Source organism: Cryptomeria japonica, chromosome 11 (genome assembly GCF_030272615.1).
Source record: "Cryptomeria japonica chromosome 11, Sugi_1.0, whole genome shotgun sequence".
In the NCBI taxonomy this organism is placed as follows: Eukaryota; Viridiplantae; Streptophyta; class Pinopsida; order Cupressales; family Cupressaceae; genus Cryptomeria; species Cryptomeria japonica.
In genome coordinates this window covers 431,437,297-431,457,480 of record NC_081415.1, presented here as the reverse complement: position 1 = coordinate 431,457,480, position 20,184 = coordinate 431,437,297, and positions in this window count along the sequence as shown.

The following is a 20,184-nucleotide window of genomic DNA, read 5'->3' as shown; positions in this document are numbered from 1 at the left end:
TATAAATATTTTTTTATTTAATCCAATTATACATGATCTTGCAAGTCTTCAAACAAAGGGAAAATTTGCATGTCCAGTTTGTGGTCAAAAGATGAAATCTTGTCATTCAACAAGTTTAGGAAAGTAGGTGTTTGATGAGTATAGGAACTTCCTCCACAAAAATCATAAGTATCAAACTATTGAAAAACATCTTTTCAATGGGAAAGAAGAGACTACATCAAAACCACGAAGAATGACACCTCGCCTATGGAAGTTGGAATATAATAAAATTAATCGTCAAGGTAATATCATTCAATCTAATTGTTTATCTATCATATATGATATGTTTGGAATTTATATTTTTATATTGTGTTTTTTTACTCATGTTGTAATTGACGATGATTGTCGTTGTTAACTTTTTAAACTTATATGCTTCACGAAGGTCGTCAAGGCATTAATGACCACCTTCCAAAGGGACTAAAAATTTATCCCAGATAATTTAGTAGGTTGCCCTACTATGAACAACTAAAAATTGTGCATATTTTTCATACTATGCATATTGGAAATAATATAATAGAGACGTTATGGAAAATATTGGATGGAAGGCGTGACAATGAAAAAATTGTCAAAATTTGTAGAGACATTCAGGAATCCAATCATGCAATGAAAAATATTATTCAATTAAATAGTGATGGAGACCAAATTAATATAAGTGCCCTTCCTTGGTTATTAACGGAGCAGCAAAGCAATGCTATAAAATAAGTCATACAAAAAAATTGATTTCCCACAGGATTTGCTGCGAACATAAACAATCTCATAACGAAGAAAAGTGAATTTGGGCTAGGGATGAAAACGCATGATTGGCATACCTTAATTAAGGTAATTCATGTTCTTGTATATTTCCTATATATTTGTATACTGCATGTACTTTTCATTGTATTATGTTTACTAGTTTTGGAAAAAACAATGAAAAGATCATTTTATAATTGTTGCAGTACGTTCTACCTCTATCTCTCCCAGACCACTTTGACAATAATGTCAAGCAAGTTATATATGAACTTGGAAAATACATGAGGTAAGTAGTGATCTTTGTTCAATTTGTTGTATAGTTATTATATTTTCCATTTATTTTACTTGTTATGTAATATATTGTATATTATTTTGTTAAGTCTTGTTAATATATTTGCATCTTGAATCACTTGTAGATGGCTGTCATGTAAAGAAATCCATAAAGAAGATATTAAATATTAGATGAGAAAAATTCCTCGTCTAATGTGTGAAATGCAAAAGTATCTACCTTTGACATTTTTCAATGCAAAAGAACACTACCTCATACACCAAGTTGAGAAGATTGAATTGTGTGGACCTGTACACACAAGGTCAATGTGGATTGTTGAGAGGCACTTAAATTTTTTGAAGGATTTGGTTCGACAAAGAGCGCATCCTGAGGGTTCTATGGTGGAGATATATATGGTATACTAGACTATGGTTTACATTACTGAATATCTTCCTAAGTTCGTGACAAAGATCCATGTAGATCGCATTTGGGATCCCAAATCCATTAACAAATTCGAAGGGGAGTACCTAATGGGGAAAGGTAGATTTAGGAAAGTGAGAGGTAATTATTGGATGTTCATAGACATTAATTTGAATACCTTTTACATTTGGTTTTTATATATATTGTAGTTAATTAATTCTTAATCTTCAATATACATAAGTTGTAAATTTCTATTTATTTTTTATATAGTTGCTCGAGAGTGGGATGCACTACATTTGTATGTTGCAAACAATCTTGATTGGATGACGATATGGATTGAACAATGTCAACAATCTGGCCGTGCATTAACATGGGAAGTGTGGCTTCATTGGTTAAATAATCTCATTGTAATGGAGTTTCCAATGTTACACCAAGGGAAATTGATTTAGCATATGGTTTAAGAGATAAAGATGTACGTATAAATATATTAATCACCCATATTATTTAGTTTTTTTCAATTGTAATGATATATATATATATGTTTATTTTTTGCATACATTCGACCAAGAATAAATATATTTATCAACTGGCGATGCAATAATTTTTACATGTTTGACATATTGTAGGTGAAACACCACAAGGCTATGTGGTGTAGTGGTCATAAATTTCGCATAAAAAATTTGGATGATATGAAGAAAACTTGTGATTCTGGGATAACTATAGTATTTCAGGTGACTAATGTTTCATCTAGAAGCAACATATATCCTCAAGTCTCAGAAAATTGATACTATGGGATTTTGGATGATATACTTGAGTGTGACTTTAGGTCCTTCAAATTAGTTCTTTTTGTGGTCCAATGGTACAAGCTACGATTGAATGAAAATGATCCCGAGAGAACTCTTATTGAACATGACAATGGATTTACAATGGTTAATACAAGGTCATTTGAGTGAGCTGGAAATGAGCCCTATGTTCTTCCAAGCCAATGTGAGCAGGTATTTTACTCAGAGGTTTCACTTACATCGGGTTGGTCATTTTTTGTTAGACATGATCCTAGAGGAAGCCTGGTAAAGTATAATGTCATGGAAGAAGAAGATACAAAAGAACTAGAAGATGATGATCAAGATCAACAATTAGTTGATGATGTGCTCGACGAAGATGTCAAAGAAGAGGAACAAGATCATGATGACGTAGGAGTTAATATTCATGAAGATGATGATGATGATATGACCAATCCTTACAATGTCGATTTTGGATTGGATGATACAGACAAAGAGTTGGATGAAGAAGAAGATCAATGACATGATTTAAAATTATGAGGTATGCAATTAATATATTATCTATTTGATATTGATTTCTTGATATTTTTTGGTAAAATATAAATGTTGTGATTATGTGGGAGGACTTGTACTTTGTGATTATCTTTACATGTCAAGTCATTTATACTTTTACATTACAAATATCTACATCATGTTGTGTTCCCTACTGAGATATTTATGGGAAATTTAATGGATGAATCCTTTTAATGGTTTGTTATGCAATAACACAATGACATATCACCACCTTTTTGCATCCCAAAAGTATCTAATTGAATAAATCCTAATTGAAGCAGATCCCTAAGACATTTTTCTATTATTTTCAAAATAATTGAATGAATCCTAATTGAAGAAGATCCCTAATGCATATAATTAACTAAATGTATCTAAAATGAACTCATCTAAGATGAATTGATGAATGTAAGCTAGAGAGAGAGGGGGAGATGGAAGGAGAGAGAGAGACTTGAGAGAGAAAGAGAGTAATAGGCAAAGAGAGAGAGATGTGAGAGAGAAAGAGAAAGGGAGGACATAGAGAGAATGGACAAAGTGGGATGGAGAGAGAGAGAGAGAGAGAGAGAGAGAGAGAGAGAGAGAGAGAGAGAGAGATTCATAATATTCATAATATCGACAAGTCATCCACAAGTTAGTTTATCAATCACAATGTCTAGTTAACTTGGTCCTAAAACCCACATGTTACTCCAAGAGTGGGGACATGAACTACATGTCACCAAACCCACACTATACTTGGTCCAATGAACATCCACACACTTTGTCTAGCTAGTGCATAGCATAATACTCTAGTGCATTTATTTGGAACACCCTAGAACAAACTACGAACTAGTCATAGTGAGAATAATGTCCAGGGAAAACTTTAAGAAACTCCCCCCTTGGACAAGGTGTAAAAACCTGACGAAAGTTGTATAATTCCGAGGAAAATTTTAATTTTATCGGTGAATTTTTGCAGTTTACGGAGAAAAATAATAATCTCCATTGGCGAATTAGCCGTGATCGCTCAAAGTTTGTGAAAAATCTTGGCGAATTGTACTGTTTTTAAAACCCAAAAAATAATTGCATGGGTGAATGGTGTTGGTGTAAATAATTATTCATCATGGATATTATTACACTTACTTAAGTTTACTTAGGATAATGCATTTCATAGTAGTTTGGATATGAGACACTTGGGTGTTTGTGCCACATTGGGATAGTGTGTGTAGGAGAAATTCCACCTCTTATGGTGTTGATCTTGTTATTACACTATCATATCCACTTATTGTGGAGTGATAATTCCACCTTCGGTGGGTGATCCACCTCATGTGGAATATTGTATTATTTCTCCTACCTACCCACACCTATTTCCTACCTACCCTTGTTTCTTATTGAGCCACATGTCATGTTTGTGTGCTCATACATATCCCTAGCCTTGCCTATATAAGCAGGCTCATCTACATTGTATGTAACAACTAGATAATCCAGTTGATTATTGATCATTTTCTATTAATGAGAATACAGTCTATTCTTATCCCATATTATGTCTCTATCTTGTACATTTCAATGACTTCTTGATCTTGGCAAAATCCAACATGGTATCAGAGCTATTGGAGTCTCATTGATTCGTCTTGAAGAGGCATTATTGTGACGTCAAGAGGCAGATCTGAGGAGCATCGTCATTTGGAGGCGTCCTAGACCAGATCCGACCTCTCCATTGCGTCCGGAAGGCCATTTCCATAAATTTTGACTATAAAGTTGGCCTATTTTGGTGAGGAAAAATTTTTTCCCCAATTTTGCTATTCGTACGGATTTTCGAATTTTATATATAATTTTTTCAAAAAAAAAAAAATTTTTTATTCTGAAAAATTGTTTTCAAAATTGAAAAATCAAAAAAAAAAAAATCGAAAAAAAAAAAAAAATTGAAAAGCAAAAGTTTTGAAAAATCAAAAAAAAAGGGAGAAGAAAATTTTTTTGGGGGTCCGCAGACCCCCCCCGTACCGTTCCCCTGCAGGTTGCAGGTTTGACCGCACCCCCGTGCTGTACCCGTTGTGCAGGTTTCCCGTCCTCCGCCTGACAGCACCGTACACCGCGCTGCCGCCCGAGCCGCGTCCTATTCCAGTTGCCTCGGCTCCGTCCGCGGCTCCTCGGGCTCCGCTCTCAGCAACGCCTCCCGGCCGCTCCCTGCAGGACTCGCCGCTCCTCCGCGTTGGTCCTGCCACCTCCCGCAGGACCCTCGGTCTCCGGGAACCGCCACGCAGACTACAGGTGCCACGTCACCCAGACACATCCGCCACCTGCACAGTCAGCTCAGCGCGCTCGGCCACCTCATCCGCCACGTCGGACTTTCCGTACGAACACGTCAGCTTACCCGTACAGACACATCACCGTATGGAAGCCAGGTCAGCGCGCCACATCATCGCCTAGTCAGCCTGCACAGTCATCATCCGTACAGTACGGAATATCCGATCAGTCTGTCACGTAATCCGTCCGTACGGTACGGACGCCCAGTCAGCCAGGCAGCGAAGTTTTGGCGACGGTCATACGGCCGTCAAATTTAACCTAGTGTTTTGCTGACGTCAGCGCCACATCAGCAGGGTTTGAAAATTTTTTGACCCCCTCTCATTTGCATTTTTGATTTTGCAGTTCAACTTCAAATGGCCATAACTTGCTCATTTTTGCTCCTTTTTGGGTGCAATTTTTTTTGAAATGGGCTAGAATTTCGTGCTCTCCGCAGTGGTGAAAGAATTTTTTTATTTTGATGCACGGATTTTTCAGAAAATGCAGTTTTTGGTGACTGTCCCTGAGTAATCCCTGTTTTTGCAACTTCAGAGGCTTCGTTTGGGGTCATCCGACCTCCTTTTCAGGTGCCGTTTTTTTTGAAAGTGCGTATTTTTTTGTCTACTTTCACATGATGCTATCAGATTGATGTCATTGTAAGTAGAAATTGTACTTTCAGATTTGGGCCATTTTTGGCTCTCTTGGTACTTGTATATTGGCTTGAATCTCAGTTAGATTCATTGCATTATTGATTGAAGTCTCTTGTATCTCAATTGAGAAGTTGTAAAATTTGCATCATAAGCCCACTTTGCCTTGTTTTGCAAGTGGCTCATTGTAATCGCACTAAGTATAAAGTGCCAAAATCATCACTTTTGGGGGGGTACTTTGATTGATTGAATTTGGGGGGTGTCTCTTGTGCTTTTGTGCTCTTGTGTTCTTTCCTTTTTGCTGCTATGAGTTCTACTAAGTTTCCTCTCTTAACTCCACATAATTATGCTACTTGGAAAATTGATGCATGGAGTAAACTTATGGAAAAAGGACTCACTCATTACATTGATGGAACTATTGTTGCTCCAGCTGATCCTAAGGCTGATCCAATTGGTCACTTAGATTGGCTCACTAAAAATATCATGGCAATTGGTACCTTAAGAAAGTATGTATCAAAGGATCTCATTTTTCATATTGAGAAATGCACTCTAATCAAGGATGCTTGGCAAAAGTTTCAAGACTTGTATGGTCAAGTTGATGAGATTAGGGGATATCAAATTGATAGTGATCTCACCATGTTAGATCCCAAGAACTTTGATACTATACAAGATTATGTCACTAAGGCAAATGAGTTGAGGGCACAACTCAAAGATTGTGGCATTGATAAAAAGGATACTCAATTGATATTCAACTTGATAGGAAAGCTTCCACAAGAATATGCAGCATTTGTTTCTAGTTTCCAAACTCATAGGATGACAATGGGTTCAAGCTACAAAATGCCTACATTTGATGCTTTCAATGAAATGTTGATGATGGAACAAACTAAGTTGATAAGCATGGGCATTCTTAAGACTTCTTCTAAGTCTCAAGCATTGGTGGCAAATCAAGGAAACAAAGGAAATCAAGGAAAGGACAACTCAAACAAGAAGAAATGGCAATCAAAGCCTAAGGATAAAGCATCATCTTCTCCACAACAAGGAGATTCATCTTCTTCCAAGAAAGATAATTCACCAAAGAGAGAGAGACCTACTTGTGCTTATTGTAAAAAGATTGGTCATGAGGAACATCGTTGCCATACTAAGAAGATTGATGAGCTCACACATATCATCAAAAAGCATAACATTGATTTACCTAAAGTCTACAAGAAGGATGATTCATCAACTTCCACTTCCTCACATTCAAAAGGAAAAGGGCAAGCATTCATGGCTTCTACAAGTGGAAAAACTCACTCTTTTGGAACAAGAAAAGGACAAGCTCTATGTGCTACAACAAATCATACTTCAGAGAGATGGCTTCTAGATTCAGGGGCTTCTCATCATATGGCATCTTCACAATCTATGTTCTCTACATTTGAGCCTTGCACCATGCCACAGATTTTGATGGGCAATCATACATATATGGATGTGATTGGGAAAGGATCTATTGACATTGGGGATAACTCCTTCAATGATGTGTTGTGTGTACCCCACTTGACAAACAATCTCCTTTCTATCTATCAAATCACACATGGCGCAACTAAGAGAGTTGTGGAGTTCACACCTGACTCAGTTTTTATTAGAGACATGGAGACTAGAGCTATCATTGCGACTGGGGTGGTTGATCATGCATCTCGGTTATACTCCTTTTCAGATTTTGTTGATGATGATGATTTCACATTTGATGATTCTACACATGTTGATCACACTTATTATGATGATTCAGATTTTGAGGAGAACTTTGGACACTTGAATTTGGGGATTCTCACATGTAACCCAGTTCTTGAGTCTTCTATTTCATCTTCTCATATTGATATCACATCACCTATTGTACCTGATGATGCAGATAGTGCGACAGTTTTGCCTACATGTGATTCAGTGCAGCAGGATATACATTGTCTTCCAGCTTTAGATTCATGGGATAATTACTTGACAGACATTGCAGGTTTGTTTGTGGAATCCTACATTGCAGATTTGGGAGACATCATTGATGACATACATCTTCTCTTTGATGAAGATGATCCTTCTTCGATTGTTGCGAGGGCACACTCTGACCCTCTTGTTCATTCTCTACATGATCATTCTTTCGAGGTTGACATGATTGTGGATACTTATGTACAGCAGTTGGAGGAGGTCTCTTTATTCTTTGAGGAGACACATGAGTCTTTGGACATTGTTCTACATCCATCTCCACTAGATGTTGGAGTTTCTTTTTCAGCAGTATGGCATAGTTTACCATCTTTGGAAGGGGTATCTTTCAGCATCGACATGGGGACACTTGAGCAGTTTTCAGAGATTCCTTTCATCATGAGTTTTCTTCATACATCTTCCCTTCATGATTGGGGAGACTTCATGGATACACCTTTGGTTTTGTTTCTTCCTAAGGGGAGGAATGTTGTTCGACGTTCGTGGAGCAGTTTCTTCATACATCAAGCTTCTATCATTGGTGCAGATTCTTCATTGAGGGATGATCACAGTTTGACTTCTCTTCTTCTCTCATATGGGGGGGACTATTTCCTCACATGGGGTTTTGTTCCTCACATTCTTCTATGAGAGTTTTCTTGTATAGCTTTCATCTCTCTTTTGGGGGAGGGTTTTTTCCCATTGGGTTTTTCTCTCTTTCCCCACTTTGTGAGAGATTTCATTGCATTGGTTTGCATGCATTTGCATTTGTGCATGGGTACCTAACATGGCCTCGTAGCCGGGACCCATCTTGCATTGCTTAGTTGCATTGTAGACTTAAGTGCATTCCCCTAAGTTGCACTTAAGGGGGGGTGTTGGTGTAAATAATTATTCATCATGGATATTATTACACTTACTTAAGTTTACTTAGGATAATGCATTTCATAGTAGTTTGGATATGAGACACTTGGGTGTTTGTGCCACATTGGGATAGTGTGTGTAGGAGAAATTCCACCTCTTATGGTGTTGATCTTGTTATTACACTATCATATCCACTTATTGTGGAGTGATAATTCCACCTTCGGTGGGTGATCCACCTCATGTGGAATATTGTATTATTTCTCCTACCTACCCACACCTATTTCCTACCTACCCTTGTTTCTTATTGAGCCACATGTCATGTTTGTGTGCTCATACATATCCCTAGCCTTGCCTATATAAGCAGGCTCATCTACATTGTATGTAACAACTAGATAATCCAGTTGATTATTGATCATTTTCTATTAATGAGAATACAGTCTATTCTTATCCCATATTATGTCTCTATCTTGTACATTTCAATGACTTCTTGATCTTGGCAAAATCCAACAAATGGTAATGTTTTTAAAACTAGAAAAATATTTGCATTGGTGATTTCAACCTATTTTCAAACCATACAAATAAAATATTGGCGATTTCATGCTATTTTCAAACCATAAAAATAAAATATTGGCGATTTCAAGCTATTTTCAAACCATAAAAATAAAATATTGGCGATTTCAAGCTATTTTCAAACCATAAAAATAAAATTTTGGTGATTTTAAGATATTAACTTTAAGTAATTAAAACACATGGCACACAATCGTCAACTCTCTACCTCTCACAGTCGTCAAGTCTCTCTATCTCCAACTCGCAAGCTGAAAATGCTAAGCCTTCTTAACCTCGAGATCTAGCGACTGAGGGAAACTGAACTGGCACTCGCCAATTCTCAACCACAAATGTTAAGTCCTCGTCACCACAATGACTTGGAGATAGTGGTAACTTTAACCCTTGTCACATACTCGCCAACATAAAACTATTTATCTTAGACCAAGTCAAGACCTTGCGCCCAAAGCAATTTCACTAACAATCTCCAGCTCGGTAACATAAAATGCTAACACCCAAAAAGCTAGAGACCTTGCGATGTAAACCAAAACCAACTTGTCGCCAACTCGTGGCTTGATCACCTCTTCAGACATTTTACCTCGTGAGCTGGAGATAGCCATAAAACTTAACCACAAACTATCTGGTCGCTAGCTCGCAACCTAAAATTTTTAAGGCTTGGATGCTGACTCATTCCTGAGGGACTAGTTTGAAGGTTTCTCTTGAGTCGAGGTTGATTAGACAAGCGAGGATGACGATTTCAGAGGCATAAAAGGATTTGATAGCTTTTGAGTTAGAGATAGGAGATCACAGATTTCTCTGAGAAATAAGAGCTCAGGTTGCTTGTTGTCAAGGATTTTGAAGCAGAATTTATCCAATCAAGGAGGAATAAAATCAGAACAAAATTGTTCACAATAGATGAGCCTTAGCAGGATGCAGTGGATTTGATAGGCATGATGATGACTTCTAGGAATCTAGAGTCTATAGTCATGTTGAAAACCACCAAAATAATAATTTTTCACGTGAATGCAGAATGAGCATCACCAAATGAAGTGTGAAAATTTTATAAATACAATGGAGTGGTGACTTAATTGGTAGAAGAGAAAATAAACCTTTTTCATTTTCAGAGAGTGGTTTTTTTCCTCAAAAAGGAAGATGATGTTTGAGCAGGATCGTGCATTGAGTTGTACTTATTGTGTGCTCTGTGATACCGGATGGGTGTTTTTTTGTTTTCTTCTATGTGAGTTTGTTTATTGTCAAAGGGGTTGTGAAAGTGAGAAGGATTGCCAGAGCGAGTGTGAAAACCTTTTTTGTCAAGAAGGACCAAGCATGACACATCCTCTACTTCTACTCTGCCATAGGATGGCAAGGGGTTTGAAGAAGGAGCCCACAAAGGAATGGAATAAGGATTTGTTTGGGTGGGGAGTGGCAGCCAGTCATCTTTGTGATGACATGGAAGTTGCAACCCCCCCCACCCGAATAGATTACATTTACCCTAAAGCTCCTATTTCTACTTTCCTTGATCGTGGGCATGAAGGCTCAAGTTCCTCTTTCCATTTTCTCTGTTCTTGGGCATGAAGGCTTCCTCCTCCATTTGGAAATGATTTGTTGGACTTGGACAAAATGTAACATCTCACATTCCATCCAAAATGAAGGCATCAGGGTGATAATAGCATGGCTCAAGTAGTTTTGCAAGTTGTATAGTCATTGGGGTTCCTTTTCTGGTTCCAGTAGTGATTCTAGAATCTAGGTGAAGGGAGCAAGTTGTATACTATAGTCATTTATAGAGAAAATGTAAAGCATTCAGTGTGAAGCTTTGTCTATATAAAAATTTATTTTGTGTATAATTCTATCTCTTTCGAATGATTAGAATCATGAGATTTAATTTTTTTCATTTGTTGCATTGTTATGGTGTATGTAATTTTTCATTTAATGCTTCCTAATCCTATTATGCCTAGGAATGCAAAATTTCTGTTAGTCTGGAATCATATTAAATAATTAAGGATTCACCTCATTGTAATTGGTGGGCGGATTATAGACAGTCATAGAACACCTCCATATATATTACATAAACATCAATAGCATATAAAATCATAAGAGTATTAAGAATGAAAGTATTAAACACCACAATAGATTATTAGATAGGAATAAAATTATACAACATAATTAGTAAAACATCAAGACAATAGACCAGTGCCTTATCCTAGGGCATAGAGTCACTTACAATTCAAGACAACCTGATAATAAACTTCAATAAGATTCATTTGTAGATAAATAGGAATGGAATTATGAATAATGCCATTACATACAGTTACACAACCCAGATTCATATGTAAACTGAAAAACCCTTGACCATTCAATTCACAGTGAAAACATAAATTCAACACAAAGACAATTATTTGAAGATCGCATTTCTCAAATTGAAAATGATATTGATATTATATTCATAATGATATCAGAAAGTAAATTCACAATGCGATTCAACTATGCACTTATCAAATTCTTGAACAATTGAGCTATTATAACTATATTAATATAAGAGTTTTCAAGTTCAACATCATTGATCAATAAAAGTGGCAACCTCAACCTGAGGATTCAACAAGCTTAGGATTACTGTGACGAATCTTGGGTAGCAACCTCAACCTAAGATTTCTTCTTTGGCTTTAGCATGGCTTGCCACCTGTCCACCTCTTTGTCTATTGGCCAACTGAATGCCTTTACCTCTTCCAACTTTGCAACTAAATCTGTCCATCTCGCATTTGTAACTACCCTGGACTCAACAATAAACTTTGCATGGTCAACCTCAACCTTGAACAGTGAATCAAGCAGACCATTAAGGAAATCAGCATCAACCTATTCATTTACATGCTTGATTATTTCTTCTTGCTCCAGAATCAAATCAAATTTGCTGGTCCAATCAGAAATTGATTTCAAATCTCCATTACTACCATAAATTGAAGGCACCAATTTATTATAACCTTCCCCAAATGTCTGCAATATTTCATTTATAAGCACATCCTTCCTTGTGAAAAATGCGTAAGCTGCATTCATTACCTCCACCATGTCTTTAGTGTCACTGATATTGGGAGGGAACTCGTCACTATACATCATTGCAGTATCTAGCTTATCCATTAATTTGCTTCTTCCTGACCAAACATTGAACAAAGGTCCAAGAAAAGCGATAACCTCAGAGGATGTTTTGCTTGCCTCTTTCAAAGAAATGTGCAAATCATGCACAACCATCAATTTGTCTTTCAATACACTAATCCTGTGTTTCAGAATTCCTGACACAATAGAGATAGCCTTGACATTTTGTTCCTTTTCAAGCTTTTCAATTTTCCCTGTGTATTCCTCCATTTTTGCTGTCACATCAGTTGGTATTTCTTGTACTTGTTCTATAATCTGTATTGGAGGGGGCTCATTTGCAATTTTTTCTTTCAAATCCACTAACTCTTCCTCCAGAGCACCCTTCTTCATTAGTGTCTCTTCATATTTTTTAGACAATGCAATCAATTGGGTATATGTTTTTGTGTATCTTCTTGACAAATCCTCTGTTTTTGATAAATTCATGAAAGAAACCTGAGTAAAAAATGAGGCAATCTCCATGTCAGTTGTGTTCTGCAAGTTCTAGATCATTCTATCAGCTTTCTTTTCTACTTGGATATTTAGAAGGTGAGGCTTTTGAGTGGAAGGGGCCAAAGACCAAGTGGCAAGTGTCTTTGACTTAGGATTAGATCCTGACCCTCTTATTACATCTCCAATTTCAAATTCAGTTCTAAACATTGGGTCCTCTTGCTTCCTAATTTGATCAATAATAAAAATAGACTAGATATCCCAGTCAGGCATCATAATCATACCAGTACTCTTTATCAATTGTCTTGCCCGTTCCACAGATATTTCCTCCTTGTCAAGATCATATTCCTGTAGTGCCTTGATGATCTCCTCTTTCTTTTCTTCATTTACTTCCTCTATGATCAGATTTTGTTTTAATTGATTTTGTTTCAACCTTGTCAAAAAACTTTTAAATTCATTTGAATTAATAAAGTAATCATCTTTCATAAACTCATTTGACAACATCACACGCTCATCAAAGCCTTGAGGAAGGGCTTCATTTGTTTCTCCCTATTCTTCATTCTACCCTGCTTCTCTAAGATGTGTCCTTATTTGATGAAAGTAGTGTCCTTGTTCTGTAACAATTTCTCTAGCAGGGTCTCTCCTCACAATTGTACCGACCTCAGTGGTTTTTTATTTCTTTGCAGCTGGCACTCGGGTAGATTGAACTTCATCCCCACTCTCTACATCATCAGTAGACACACTAAGTGGCCTCTTACCATGTGAAGAATGTCCATCTTGGGGGTCTTGCTGCTGAGCAGTCACTTTTGGAATTTGAGGCATTTGTTCCATCAGAGTTTCATATAAACTTAGCATTTTGTTAATCCTCTCCAGGTACGGGCTATCAGGGCAAAAACTTGAGAAACTAGGGTCAGCAGCCAACAATTATGCTTCAACTCTCATCAAATTTTTCCATTTTCTTCTCCTTTCTTGTACTTCATCTTTTCTTAGCAAATTTCTAACCACGTCTTCATCATCCAATGGTTCATGGTCCTTTATTGTGGCCCAAGGTGTCATTTTTGGCATTACAACTTTAATAAATTGTTCCGAATCACAGAATCTAGACACAACATTAACCAACCTATACTGTTTAAGGAAATTGTTTACTTCATCAAAGGAATTCCTACCAATGGTAAAATCAGGCGCAACCCAAAGCCTAGGAAGAAAAGAACCCTTCCTGTGTTTATCAAGGTATTCTTTTTCAACTAGGGTCAATTGCCAGATAAACTCCATAAAAGCAATCCTAATTGAAACAAATTTTGGTAAAATATGGGGAGGCTGAGGACACCCATAGACTCTCATCACAGTAAAGTTATAAAAAAAATACAAGTCCCCCCAGTTGTGTGAAATAGGCCAGTTTGGAACATACTGGTAAGGTCTCAAAACTCTCCTAACATTAATTGACAATCGTTCCCTATTTATTCTGAGCATTTCCATAATTGGCTAAACAATACAATTTTCAAAGAAAAGGAAAGAAGAATGGGGAGAACTACTATCCCAAACCTGGGTCCATAGTTGTATTGGCATTAAGACACCGAATTCTTCTTTCAAAAGCTCCAATTCTTTATCCATGAACTCAACATCATAGAACAAGATTAAATGCATCAACAATGAATAATGCTTGAATGTAGGGCTGGGTGCACCACTCTGAATTTCAACTAGAGCATTATGAATGTGTTCAACTACATAGCCCACATAATTATAATCTTTGTTAACATCTGGGTGTTGAATGTTCATAGCCATCATCAGTAATTCAACTGACACTGTTGAATCTCCATCAAAACCCAACACTCTGCATAATCCATAGATTGTACAATGCATATAATGGTGGAAAGGTGTGATGTCAAATGGTGGTTCGATACTCTCTGGAACTATAACCGACTTCTTATTCACCCTAGGCATGTATTTGGGCATTGCATGCTTCTTAATAACACCTTTGTATTTGTCATAATCCTCTGCAATCCGCTCCAAATCTATATATGTACATGTAGAACCAGTAATCTGGAAAGCTTCAACAAAGCTAGCTTTGTTAATTGAAACTAGGGCAGACTGGTTCTTTCTTCTGATTACCCTAGATACTGGGCAATAGCTTTTTCCCAACTCTTTGATCAAATCCACATCAACATACACATCTGACACAATTAACTTTGCCATATTTAAATCCCAAGGGTTTGACATCAGGACACCCTTAACCCTATTTTTCCAAAAATAATGAAATAGAGTAGAACCAGTCATATTAAGCATGGTAGGGTTTCTGCATTGGCTCCATAAATCTCTCCATGCCAAATAATTTATATTCAAAGCAACAAAAGTCCCTGGCATCAAATCTACAAATTCATCTTTGTATTTCTTAACCATCGTTTCCTCAGTGGCACTAGCCTTGGAACCTCCAGGTCCTCCTGCTCCACTTGTCGTGGGCTTGGGCTTGGGCTTGGAACCTCCAGTACCACTCGTCGCCTGGCTCATTTTAGTTGTAGGAGAAAAAATTAACCAATTTTTTGAAATTTTCTCACACCCAACACTCCGAATTTTCCAACGTTGTTGCAGAGCTCAATTCACTGGATTACCTCAAAGATAGAATGCATTAATGCAATTATACAAAGCCTCAACTCAATCATGCAATTTATGGTATTTACTATTTGAATTTTGGGCGTCATCACTTCTCTCAAGTCTCAAGTCTCATTAATTGCCACACTTGCATGAACTAGCTACTGTGGCATAATGACATTAATTCAAACTTCAAATTGAAGTACTCGAGCGAAATTTGATTTCATGCCCTTCTATTTGATTGGTGATTGGCATTCAAAACTTTTACAGAACCTGGCAAACAAGTCCACGTGTTAGTGAGTTAGCGACAATGCTACCAAATCCTCTTAATTGCAAGCTCGCAACCCCTTTTATGAATCCTCAAAGAATCTCGCGAGTGAGCAACAACCATTGATCTAACAAAACAACTTATTTCATTGCAAGCTCGCAACTAGAAACTTAACTTGACTTAAACCCTTGACATCCCGTGACAACAAGACACTTAACCGCCTTCGCATGCTCGCAACACTTTTTGACTTAAGACTTACAAACCCGTGAGCATGCGATGACCACAAAATCAGACCAAAACTTACCTATCGCCAGATTGCAACTTAAAATGCTAAACAACTTCAAAACCTATGAGCAAGTGACTTAACCGCATCACATGATCGCAAATTAAAATGACTTAACCGCGAACACCTCGCAACCTTGCGATAACATAAAATCACACCTAGTTGCAACCTCGCAACATAAAATGGTATTTGGGCACCGTCACTTCTCTTAAGTGACCAAGTCTCATTAACTGCCACACTTGCATGAACTAGCTAGTGTGGCATTAATTCAATTAAATTGATAGAATGCATTAATGTAATTGTACAAATGTCAAAATCTCAGCTCGATTGTGTCAAAACTTTTACAGAACCTGACAAACAAGTCCACATGTCAATCCCCATATTTAATCACACACTCTCAACTAGTTATAACAATCAGGAAAGGAACTGGCGAGTTAGTGACAATGCTACCAAATCCTCTTAATTGCAAGCTCACAACCCCTTTTATGAATCCTCATAGAATCTCACGAGTGAGCGACAACCGTTGATCTAACAAAATAACTTATTTCATTGCAAGCTCGCAACTCGAAACTTAACTTGACTTAAACCCTTGCGATCCCACGATAACAAGGCACTTAACTGCCATCACATGCTCGCAACACTTTTTGACTTAAGACTTACAAACCCGTGAGCATGCGATGACCAAAAATCAAACCAAAACTTACCTGTCACCAGATCGCAACTTAAAATGCTGAACAACTTCAAAACCTACGAGCAAGCGAGGAAACCAACTAAGTTGCGATACCAACTACATCGCATGATCACAAATTAAAATGACTTAACCATGAACACCTTGCGACCATGCAACAACATAAAATCACACCCAGTCGCAACCTTGCAACATAAAATGGTCAAGTGCAAAACATCTTGCGAGCTAGCGACAACTAAAATCTCCCAGTGCTCGCAAGCTAGCGACTTAGACTGACTTGATGATAAAGGACCCGCGAGCTAGCGATAAACATTAAACATGTCTGACCAGCCGTTTGACCACACTTGACGTTGACATGGATAAATAAATAGAGGACAACTCAGATTTTCAACGTGCGACAACTTTGGTTTACTAGCCAACTGAGACAAAAAACAAACACAAAACCCTAATCGCCATGAACATCATTTTAAACATTTAATGTAGAATAGTAGAAAGGTTCTAGCAGTAACATTTATGCAATATGAATAGTTTTATGGATCTTGTGATACAAATTTGTTGCATTTCATGTTCAACATGTTACATAATGTCGAACCAAATACCAATTTAATAATAATTCAATTGTTTAGTAATAATTCAAATTCACAATTAAAAATATGAAATAAGTATCCGTTCTACTTCTGATGGACAAATTCAAAGGAATACAATATCAAAAATCATCAATGACAACTATAGTATTGCAATTTTGGAAATTGAAATTGTAATATGACTCAAGAATTGTAGTATAATTATAAATACCTATAAACTGACTGCTAATTCACTTCAGTGATTCAGTCCGACTATCCGAGGCTTCTATATCCCAAATGGACTCAAGCTCCGAAAACTGACTAGTACTAACAGGTTCATCTTCATTCTGAGTTGGGTATTCAAAAATGTCTTCATCTTCATGCTTAATTTGAGTATGCGATCCATCATATTCATTTGTCTCAACACTAGCACTAGCACTAGCAGTAGCACCACCACCTTTTAAAGTGTTGCACACCCCTCGTCTATCACACATGGAATTCCAGATTGCTAGTGCCTTATCATATGGAAAATCTCTAACGTTATACTGGGTTATAAACAACCTCAAGCAAGTTTCCAAATTCTTGTCTAATTTGTTTCTGATCTTTGAATTCAAAAGCCCTAATGCACTGAAAACTCTCTCATCTTCCACCAACCCCAATATCATAGTTTGACATAAATCAGCAAGTTTCAAATATTCTGGTATTACAATACACAATGCTTCACTTTGATCTATCCTTTTCCAAAGCCTTGTGATTGATCCAGGTTCAAATGGATTCTCCAAGTTAACCAACTGCTGTTTCATAACCAATGCAAACTATTTACATTGTTTTCTAAGATGATTTGAAGTTAAAATTCCTTCTATTGGTTGTCCATTGCAATACGCATCTTTTGAAAATGTCAATATGAATTCCTCTAGTTTTTTATGATACATCTTTGCATCATTTGGATTATCTCCAATTGAATGCCAAAATTGAGGATACACACAACCCATGGCTTCAAGTATTTCTTCTTGAGGGAATCTTTCATGAATCTCAGTTGAAAGTTCATATGCAATAGACTTCAAATTATCACTAACAGATTTAACAATCCTGTCAAAATCTTCCTTTTTAATTGGTAGTGCTCTGCCTCGCTTGCCCGTCTTAGATTGGTGCATTGGTATCTGAAATCCTTTTACAAAGACACATAACTCATTTTTTGTATTGAAATGTAAAAAAATTTCAGCATGATTCAAATCTGTAATTATCTGCCACCTAAAAAAATTTGGGCTTTGCCCTGTTAGATTTGAATATAGACCATCTAGGCTCAAGCATGCCATTTTACATAGAGTGCTATACTCATTGATATACATAGTTCTATCTTGGGCTTTCTTAACAAGTTTGTTCATTGAATCCAACATGGGGAGAAGACTAGCTAAAGTTAATAGAGTCTCTATATCACTTAACTTATGTAAGAGATCAGGAGCTTTGTCTACTGTGAGGTGTTGCTCATACATTAGTCTGATCAAGGATTGATATTCTGTTAGAAATCGTTCCACTAGTCCATGCAAGGAGATCCATATGGCCTCAACATCCCTGAGAAGCTTGTTTCCTCCTGTTACTCCCTCAATAAAAATCTAAAATTCTACAAAACGTTTAGGACTTCGATAGAAGTATGAGTGGAGCTCGTGGACCAGATCTTCAACTTTTGACACTGTAGGGAAATTGCTTACAATTATATATGCTAAATTCATTCGATGGGCCATGCAGTGAATGCCAACCATGTATGGTGCAATACTAGTTTCTAATCTTGTACAAAGACCAGTCCTTTGACCTTGCATTACTGCAGCTCCATCAGCTCCAACACACACCAGCTTCTTAGCAATTGTCATGTTATCCATACTAGCAATTTCATTCAAAGCTTTCTCAACTTCCAAATATAAATTTTCTGCTTTTGAATTGCCCCTCATTTTACAAACACAGAGTAGATGAGCTCGGCGGACATGTTCTTTTATGGTATACACATGCATACAAACCCAAGCAGTGTTATCTACCGCAATAACTTCATCTATGGATAATGAAATGAAATTTGACTCTTTTACACTCTCTTGTAAATTTTCCTTTTCCACCTCAGCGAGACAGTTTGCCATTTCCCATCCAGCGTTTATTGACCAATGTGACATAGGATAGTGAGGAACATTCAAAAAATATAATAAATTACTAAATTCTTGGAAATCTTTCATAGGACACCCTCTCGACATAATATGAAAAACAACACTCATCTGAATAGTCTTTGCTAGGTTTGCATCTTTTGCTACATGTTCAAGCCCAGCCTTGATTGTATTTCCAAATCCACTATTACGAATCAGTGTCATTTTTTGGTTATGCTCTTCATATTCCGCGACATACTTAACATGAATACATTCTTCCTTTGATTTCCATCTTACTACTCGTGTTTCCTTTCCATCTATGATCTGTTTTTCATAAACCTTACCGATATGCTTTTCTATGGTGTCAAGCTTTAGCTGCATCTTCTTCTCTCTTTTAGTTTTCCAGCTACAAATCTTACACCTGCATTCTATTGGTTGTTCATCATTGTTTGGGACCGGTTCAATGAATGGGTACTTTTCTACCCAATCAATCTTAAAATTCCTTGTCATCTCCCACTCTTGCCCCAGTTTTACTTTCCTTTTTCTTTTCTTCCTACCAACATCATCTTCTGTACTAGCATTTGCATTCGCCAATGGTATCTCATTGTGTGTATCCCTTAGAACATCTTCTGCTGTGTTGGTATTGTCATCCTCATTTGATGCATTTAACTCAATGACAATCCCACCTTGTGGTGGTGGTGGTGAGCTACTGTGAATGGGTTCTGCAACTGCAGAGGTTGATGGACAAGAAACTTTGCCAATTCCAAAAAAAGACTTTATGGTACTATCTTTAAGTTTAAGTTTTGGGCGTTTGATGGCCTCCCAATCCCTTCAGTTTCATTGCCCTAAGGAGTCTTACCCTTGTCTAACATCCCAATCCCTTCACCACCCTGAGGAGTCTCACCCATGTCTGACTGTGACATCTTGAGTCTTGACCTCTCACTACAAATTAAAAGTTAAAACTAATACTATCAAGTATGAAGAAATGATTACGCACCTTTATGCCTTCTCAATTCTCTGAATCAGGAATCAGGAATGAATGCCTAGGCCTGTGTTGTAGGATTGTAACTCTGG